Genomic DNA, 9,231 nt, shown 5'->3' with positions numbered 1-9,231 from the left:
AAAAGTATGATCTTAATTTCTCACCAAAAGTGTTGTTAACCAAGGATTTGTACATACTGTACAAAATAAATAATGATAAGGGACACAAAGACCTTGGCCTATTGTGGAATGAATACTGCTGTTTACTAAATATTTATATTTTCCTGTCACCTGGTAGCATTTCACTCCCTCTGCCTCTGTACTTCAGGGGAACCATATGACCACTCCAGTCAATGAGTTACGAGGTGAAAGTGAACTGTGTCACTTCTGGGTTGAGAACTTAATTGGTTCTGTAACATACTCTGGGGTGCTATTTACTATTTACCAGAGCAAGTGGAAATGTTCCAGATTACAGTTTCTCCAACAGCCTGGGTCCCATGGTGAGAATAATGGCAACATTGAAAAATGCCACCGCCAACTTGCAATGAAAATTTAGAGTGAATAACACATAGAGTGAGTAAGAAACAAAGCTTTGTTGGTTCAAGAAGCTAAGGTGTGGGATTTTGTTTATCATGACAGAATCACTTGGCCTTTTCGGACTGACATAACTATTTGATTTGAAGACACAGCCTGTTAACCCCATCAGCCTTTTATGGGAATGACAACCATTTACATGAGCCTGTTAAAGTCACATAGAAGATTTTATGAAATTTGTGTAATTGCATGTGCTACTTCCAAAATAAACATGCAAGAGATTATATTTTGTCTATAGCTATCCTCAGAACTTGTATGATCTACTTCATCAAGATTTACCTAGAGTAGAATCATGATGTGCCTGCTTTGTGCCTATTTTATCCATGTTACTTTAAGCAAAGCAGCTAACTTGAGGATATAAGACTTCCCTGACCCTTTATCTCAAGAGTTAAACATTTGGCAAGACTCTTCTTTGGCTTTTAACTTGTTAATGCTAGTCTCTTAGAATGTGCCACTTAAAAAAAATTATAGCAAAAACAGGCTGAGACACTCTATCTTTGGAGATTCTAATGAAAATGCTTCCGATGCTGTAAGTCAATGGGTTGTTCCTTTGACTATGTTTAGTATTTTTGAAAAGGATGCCATGTTATTTTAGGAGACACAGATTTAAAAATTAACAATTAATATTACCATAAAGGAATACCTATTTTTTGTTGCTTCAAATTTTATCTTTTATTTTTAAAAATCTGTGCAAAATCTGATTGTACAAAATAAAAATAAATCAACAGAGTGCTCCATTTTCCTAATGGTATGTTGTTAATAAAATCATAGGTTAAAAAAGAAAGAAAGCCCCTCATATGGTAAAAATAAGTTTAAAGAGAGGCAAAAAATAAAGGTGACATATTTGCCAGAAAATAACAAGAATGAATTAGAGACCCACTGGAGTATTAAAACCAAGAGCAGTGGATTTTAAAATGGTGAACAGTTAGAATTTTATTTATTTTTGAAGCATACAATGCTTTAGAGACTTTCTTTTTTGCTACTGAATATTTTAAAACCTAGTAAAAGCCGTTAGATTATTTAAATAAATTAAACAGTTTATAAATGTAAGATATCTTTTTCTGCCAGAGTTAAATCACTATGACAGAAAGGGCAAAGACACTCTTGAGAATCCCATGGGAGAAATGACACATGATTCTTTCAAAGCTATAACTTTGAGTTACAATATTACACATCAGAGTACAATAAACTCAAGATTAAAGTAAAAGAGCTGGATGCAGTGTCTCATGCTTATAATCCCAACACTTTGGGAGGCTAAGGTAGGAAGATCCCTTGAACCCAGGAGTTTGAGACCAGCCTGAGACAAAGAGACACTGTCTTACAAAAAAATTTAAAAAATTAGCCAGTATGGTGGCATGGACCTGTAATCCTAGCTATTCAAGAGGCTGAGATGGGAGGATCAGTTGCGTTTGGAGATTGAGGTTTCTTTGAGCCAGTATCATGCCGGTGTATTTCAGCTTGGGTGACAGAGTGAGACCCTATCTCTTAAATAACTAAGTAAATGAATACATAAAATAAAAAAAAGGCAACCCATATACAAGCAGACAAATTAAAATTAACACTGGCATTGTAAATGTGAAATTATGGCACTGAGTCAGGAAAATAGAATCTAGAGGCAGGAAACATATGCAGTCAATTCGCACTTCAGTTATAATAGGAAATATTCTCTCCATAAGACGTATGCCATAAATGACTTTGTAACTTTACTTCATTCTCTTTATTTATATAAGATAAGACATACCCCAAGTAAGGGGTATTTAAACTCATAAAAACTCTGTTATAAGGCCTTTGAGTCCCTATGCTCAGGCCCACTCTCACACTGTTGAGTGTACTTTCTTTTTCAATAAAACCCTTCATTCATTCATTGCTTTGTTTGTGTGTTTTGTCCAATTCTTTGCTCAAGATGCCAAGAACCTGTACACCCTCCACCAGTAACATATTTTTGCGAGCCTGTCTGGAGGAAGAGGTAAGCCCTAAGTTTGGGATTCATTTCTCTCCCTTACCTTTCTGCTCCATTCTCTCTCTCTCTCTCTCTCTCTCTCTCTCTCTCTCTCTCTCTCTCTTCCTTTCCTTGGGACCCCTGGAGGACAGTGCCTAAACATGGAAGCAACTGCAGGTTTCTGGCCACGGCCAATGAAACTAAGGGGTTACCATGTGGAGAAGCCTAACTGGCACTGCCCAGTTCGCTTAAGGAATCTGCATCTTTTTTCATTTTTGTTTTTCCCTCTCTTTCTTTTTCAGTCTTACGGTGGCTGTTTCCTAGTATCTCCTTGGAAATTAAGGGCAATTGGCTGCAGTCACTCCCAAGTATTGACTGAAGGCCTAAGGAATGAATGGAAATAATTGCCCTGCTCTGAAGGGATAAGAATATTTTTTAAATATTTTCTTCAGGTAGTCCCTGATCCCTACTTGCAGGTGGTGCAGCTTGGAGCAAACTCACATGCTTCAGGCAACTTAAATCTTTTCATATGATCAGTTCTTCCCTTATTGTACTCAACCAGCTAAGGAACAACAGACTCACATGGCATTCAATTCTCATCACAGTTTATGGCTATTCTTATAGAGCTCATAGTATGCTTTGAAGGGGAAACTTACATGTGGTATGCACCCCTAAGGCCAGAGACATCTGGAGCTCTAAGATTGGATCCCACAGGGGAACACTCCATGGGTTCTGCAGACCTCAAACTCTCCAAAGAGTACGCTCTTGGCAGAGGTTCTAAAGTTTAATATTAACCTCCTTAGAATTTTCTCTTGTAGTTGCAATGCTGCTTGATGCCAAAACTGTTTGGAATTTAAAGTTTACTGTCTAATTGGAAAGTAGGATGCTGTTGCATGTATTCAGGCTTTTGTTAAAAGCAGGGGTTCTGGTTAATGTGTGATGCCCTCCTTCGGTACTGTTTGGCCCCACTGCTTCTTGCAGTCTGGGGAGGTTTAGCTTTTAAAAATCAAACTGCCATGGAGACTGCTTTACCTGAAATTTTGTTTCACAGCCTTCCTTGCGTAATCTAATGGGGCAAGGTAAAACCAGCAAGCTTGTATTGCTATCTCAGGCTAAGGTTCCAAGCTATTGGATCTTCATTTATCTGTGTGTAGACATATCTAGATGTGTCTATTTGTATGTACACTTGTTATATGCTGTGTCTACTGAATTGGCTTATAAGTAAAAGAGCTCTCATATATTAAGTAAATGGGTATAAGCAATTTTCAAGTTCACCTGACTTAAAGTGTAACTTTACTAAACAAGCTAGCTTTAAAACTATTGGTGTAATAAAAACAGAAATGTCTTCAGAATTGTTAGCATATATTTTGTTTAAATTTTATGTTTGTCTTTGCTAGATGTTTTAAAATGTTAATGTTAATTCCAAAGCTGGGAGTTACCTGGAGAGAGCCTGCCTTACATTCTATTCAAAGTCTCACTGAGATAAATGCATGCCTGTTTGCTTCCTTTGGAAAGGCTAATCAGAAACTCAAAAGAATGCAGCAGTTTATCTCCCACCTGTGATCTAAAAGACCCGAAGCCCCTTCCTTACCTTGAGTTGTACCACCTTTCTGGACCACACCAATGTATGTTTTACATGTATTGATAGACATCTTATGTCTGCCTTATTAAAAGTAAAAGTTAAGTACAGTAAATGAGATAAACACTTTAGATAAACTTTTTGTGTAAATTAAAATCTTAAAGTTATTTTTAATGCTCATTGAATATATAGGTCATTTTCAATTAAGAAAGGTTGTAATATGAGGAAATATATTTGTAAAATTTTTGAATTGTTCGTATCTACAAATGCCCATATGTAATAGTTCAGAATTTCTTCCTTTTTAGGGTCTCACTAAAGTTTTAGGTTACTAAGAATAAAAACTTTAGTTAGCACATAATTCTGTGTACAAAATGTGTCAGCAAAGGTCAGATACAGTAAGATCCTCTTCGAAGTTTTAATTTTTAACTTATTTGTTCTTAAGGTCAATTTCCTTGTATTTTCCCACTCCTAGTTACCCATCCCATAAACAACTTATCTCGTCAATCCTAATCTCCTAATCACCCTTAACTACCTGATCTTTCCAGCTGAAACGAACCTCCCCTCCTTTTCTGTGCCCTAATCTGCCTGGAAATGACTTGTACTGTGATGGACAGCCTCTCCCTTCCTGCCTAGTTAGCCCTATTCAATTTTAAACAGTAGCCAATCAGGTCAGCTTAGGTTGTGTGGTCCAACTCTAGCCAATGGGGACAGGACACAGAAGTAGAGACTAACTGTGTTAGGGCTAAAAACCCCTTCCTTCCTTTGCTTGATGTTTTCTCACCTTGGCTAGGAGTGTGAGCAGCACCCTTTTGTAGAAGTAAATTTGCCTTGCTGAGAAATCTTTTGTTTGAGTGCTCATTTTCTTTACAACTCTGAGCCCTTATTTCTAGCAATATGGGGACACACCCAGGATCCCATTCTCCTCCAGCGAAGGGTCTTTGATCATCTATTGTGAGGAGATACATCCCAATGCCTCATTGTGGTGTCCTGAGGGGTAAGAGATTGAGACCCACCTGGCGTGATGAATAAATCCAAACTCTGAGTAATGCAGGTGATGTCTACAAATAGACATCACCATGACCAGGTAACTCTGCACAGACCAAGGTAAGAAAAGCCATGGGTAAGGTGAAGTAATCCTTGGTCAAGACATGAAGAGACATCCAGTAGGTGGGTTAAGCTTCTAGAGAAGGGAAGGAAGAAATCTGTAATAGGAGGGATTGAGCCTCAGCAAACCTCTAAAGGGGAGAGAGCAAGAAATCCCTAATACAAGGGATTGAGCCTCAGCAGCCTTCAAAATAGGAAATACCCCAGGTAAAGCAAGAGATAAAAAAAGTCCAAAGAAATAGTAAAATTCCCCCTGACAGTCCCCTAGGCCTCATCGTAAATTATTGGAGGGATAATGAAAGGACTAAACACAAGAATAAAAACAGCAAATGATAAAATATTCTTGTTTCCTTTGGACCAAAGAACCCATCCTTAAACCTTCAGTTTTCTGGCAAAAGTTTCAGTCGAGTGAGGATTGAATTTGTCAACATTTAATACAGTATGTCAATGACAAGAGTTCCATCTCCCAGGAGAAAATAGATTATACCCTGTGTTGGTAGCAGGGACCTGTTCTCCTTTAGCCCCTCAAAGGTATAGGAGGAAAGCCAGAAATCAACTCCTCTGAAAGGAGTAAGGTCTCTACCCCTGAACAGCCCACTAACATCTGGGACCCACTAGACCACCTGCCTCTGCCAAATCCCCTGCCCCTAGAGGGCACACAGGAGTCTCCTCACTCAGTTCCTCCCTCATATAATCCTTAATGAATGTCCCATGCTCCCCTTAGCCACATGCTTGAGCATGTGCCTCCCCTAGGAAAGCTCCAGCATGAGCTAGAACAACCTCTAAGAAATCAGCCCCATTCTCTTCCCCTTAATTAAAGTGCCCCTTGGAAAAGGAGCCATAGGCTTCATAAATACCCCCTTAACCAGCTCAGAAGTCCAACATTTAAAGACGTCCAGCATTTATGGGGCAGCAGATCAAACTGATCAATATTGGGAGCCACAACTATATACTTAGGCCAAGTTAATGTCCATTCTGGGCATACTCTTTTCAGGGGAAGAAAGAAGCATGATCCACAGGGCTGCTTTAGTAGTCTGGGAATGTGAATATCCTCCTGGCCAAAACGTTCCTGAAGCAGATCAAAAATTCTTGGCCCAAGACCCTCAGTGGTACAATAACAATGCAGCTCACAGGAAATATATGAAAGACCTTAGGGAAATGATAATTAAATGGATTTGTGAATGAGTTCCCTGGACCTAAAATCTTTCCCAAGTATTCAATATACAATGAGGGAAAGATGAAGTACCTATGGAATTCTTAGATACATTAAAAGGACAAATAAGAAAATATGCAAGCCTAGATTTGGATGATCCCCTAGGGCAAGGAATGTTAAAGCTTTATTTTGTTACTAATACCTGACTAAACATCTCCCCCCCAAAATTGCAAAAGATAGAGAATTGGAAAAATAAACCCATAGGAGAACTTCTAAGGGAAGCTCAAAAAGTATATGTAAGAAGAGATAAGGAAAAGAAAAAGCAAAAAGCAAAAATTATGTCCTCTACTTTCCTGCAGAGGGTCTCAGAAAATAGGGCCCCCTGATACTACTTTCCACCACCCGGAGGCCCATACACATCTAAACAAAGTATCCAAGGGCCCAGGACACATATAGAATTTAATTCCCCATTTGCTTGGGCAAAGGGCATAAGGAGGTAGAGCCAGGGAACCCAAAAATAGTGAGGGCAAAAGAAAAAAATAAATATTTCAAATGTGGAGGAGTAGGTTATTTAAGAGAGAATGTTCTGAATGGGAGAAAGAAATAAATCATTCCGCTTACAGGCTTTGAAGAAGAATAGGAAGGTCAGGTGCTCTGCTCTTTTTATCTCAAGTCCCACCAAGAGCCCTTGATAAGTTTAGTGGTGTGTCCTGAATATGAAGTTGTAACCTTTTTAACAGATTCTAGAGCAGCTCATTTCCTCTGTTTGTTTCCTTCCATCTAGCATCCTCTGCTCCTCAGACAAAACCGTTTTTCACAGGGGTAAAGGGAGAGGTTTTTAAGGCAAAAAGTTAGAAGACACAGAAGTCAGATACAGAAATCAATTACTTACATTAAATTTCTACTAATCCCCGAAGCTAGAACTAACCTGTTAGGGAGAGACTTAATGGTAAAATTGGGTATAGCCTTACATGCTGGCCCAGAAGAATTTCTCACCTCATTAAATTTACTTACTATGGCAGATGAAAAATATATTTATCCTGATGTCTGGTCAAGAGAAGGAAATTGAGGAAGACTTCAAATTCCTTCAATGTCTGCAGCATCCTTTTGCAGACATGACGTGCTGAGACCAGGAACCCAAAATGATGGTAACTGATAGTGGTGCTACGGCCTTAAGTTTTGGTCACACTCTCACCTTTCTAAACACAATTCTGAGAGAACATTGTGTCGGACTAGGCTTATGTACTAGGCCCCATCAAATCAAATCAAACCAAAATAGAGTCACTCATGCTAAGAATTTTTTTTTCTCATGTAATAGAGGGAACTTTTATTTTTTCAGAGAATTCAGACAGCCATTGATTATACAGAGCCATTTCTCAGCACTCTTTTCTTTCTACTTAAGAAATTAAAATACAACATGATGAGGATGATGATGCCAAAACAAGACTGCTGGTTCACATCACCTAGGATACAAATACACACTTAATCACTTGACACTTTATTGAATGCAAAGCAAGATTTAGCATCTTTGCCTTTGTTGTACCTAGCTGAAGCCGGAGCCCAGGGAGGGGAGGACTGCATGATTTTTCTTGGCAGGGGAGGTGTGCACCCTGCAGTCCTGTGGTGTTGTGGGAAGATCAGCCCATGTTCTGTCGGTTGCCATAGCCCCTAGGATGGGTGTCCTTCCAGTCATCCCACTCCGGAGCTCTGTACAGTGTTTGTTCATCATCGTCTTCCTCCTTTTTTTCTTGATTTTCCCGTTGCTGAGCTGCTTTTCTGAATTCTTCTTCTGGTGTTTTCTTGGTTATTCTCTGATCTGGTAATGCTCCGTATTTCCGATGTTGCTCATACCAGTTACTCACTGTCATAGTTGCCAGACTTGGATAACCAGCTCCAAATACTTTGGTTTGGGCCGTGTTCCTAGTGAGAATGAAGGGTTCCATTGGAGGCCTCTCCAGACGAGATGCGTTAGAAGTTATTGCCTCTCTTGAAGAGTTTCTTTCTCTCAGGATCTTTATTTCCTGGTCAATGCTCTCAATCTCTTCTAAGCTGATATCAATCCACCTTTGAAGGTGAAGAAGATAATATTCACGAACACGCTCATCATCTGCTTGACCACTTTCCACAGCAGATTTCACTGCAGACAACCTATGCTCCAAATCCTTCTTCTGCTTGTGTCTCTCTATTTTAGCCTGTCTTTGAGATGCCATAGCAACGAGGCTGGGATAAGCCATAGAGGAATTAGCAGTGTGATTTTCACCTGAGCTGTTCTTGGCTTTGGGCAGCTCAGACTCTGCCACATGATAGCAATGGCAGCTCAGACTCTGCCACATGATAGCAATGGCACTCAGTTAAGTCGTTTATAAAGTGTTCTTGAGCCCGCTGCAAATGATCTAGACATTTGCTAGGGCTGACTTATTTCATAGTGAGGGCTCCTTGAAATGCTCGCACCAAATAGGTACTTCAGGTCGGTGGGACCAATCTCTTCCAAGTCTTCATTTTGGCTGAATAAGTCGAGCTGCGATAACATTTCGGCAGCCTTCTCAAGGAGGTCCAGGCGCTTGAACACCTTCTCCTGGACTATCCGGGAACCGGCAGGTGCAGTCGCTACTTCTACTTCATCCAGCAGCTGTTTGCTGGTTTCCAATAGCTCTGGGAGCCGCGCAGCAGTAACTCGTCTTCAGCGGCCATCTTGAGGAGAGAGAAGCCCACTCATGCTAAGAATTTAAGGAAACACATAGGTTCTAGAAAGGACAGGTTTTGATTTTTTTTCTCCTGCAAATCTCTATAACAGAAATTTCTCACAGCATAGGTATCCATCCCCTGAAGTTCCCATCAAATATTTTAACCAAATTAATTTCCTGTCACCTAGAAACCATCAAGCTTCAGCTGACCATGCAACAAAAGTTCCAGCCAGTTCCACGTGAAGACACCACCACTAGCCATCAAGAAGCTGCCATCCTGCCCTGCCTCCACTAGGCAGAACAGGCTGAGAATTCTGTG

The 9,231-nt window shown here is 39.9% G+C and overlaps 1 pseudogene across 1 annotated transcript; it reads right to left on the bottom strand.

Moving 5' to 3' along the window:
* Window positions 1-7,538: 7,538 nt before the first annotated feature.
* Window positions 7,539-8,919, bottom strand: LOC116548789 (annotated as a pseudogene). Its single transcript, XR_004267540.1, has 3 exons — window positions 8,576-8,919; window positions 8,407-8,544; window positions 7,539-8,130 (listed from the first exon to the last, which is right to left on the bottom strand). The product of XR_004267540.1 is annotated as an immunoglobulin-binding protein 1-like (transcript).
* Window positions 8,920-9,231: the final 312 nt, after the last annotated feature.

Source organism: Sapajus apella, unplaced genomic scaffold (genome assembly GCF_009761245.1).
Source record: "Sapajus apella isolate SASKATOON/1434 unplaced genomic scaffold, GSC_monkey_1.0 scaffold5, whole genome shotgun sequence".
Taxonomy (NCBI): domain Eukaryota; kingdom Metazoa; phylum Chordata; class Mammalia; order Primates; family Cebidae; genus Sapajus; species Sapajus apella.
This window is presented reverse-complemented; position numbering and strand designations above follow the sequence as displayed.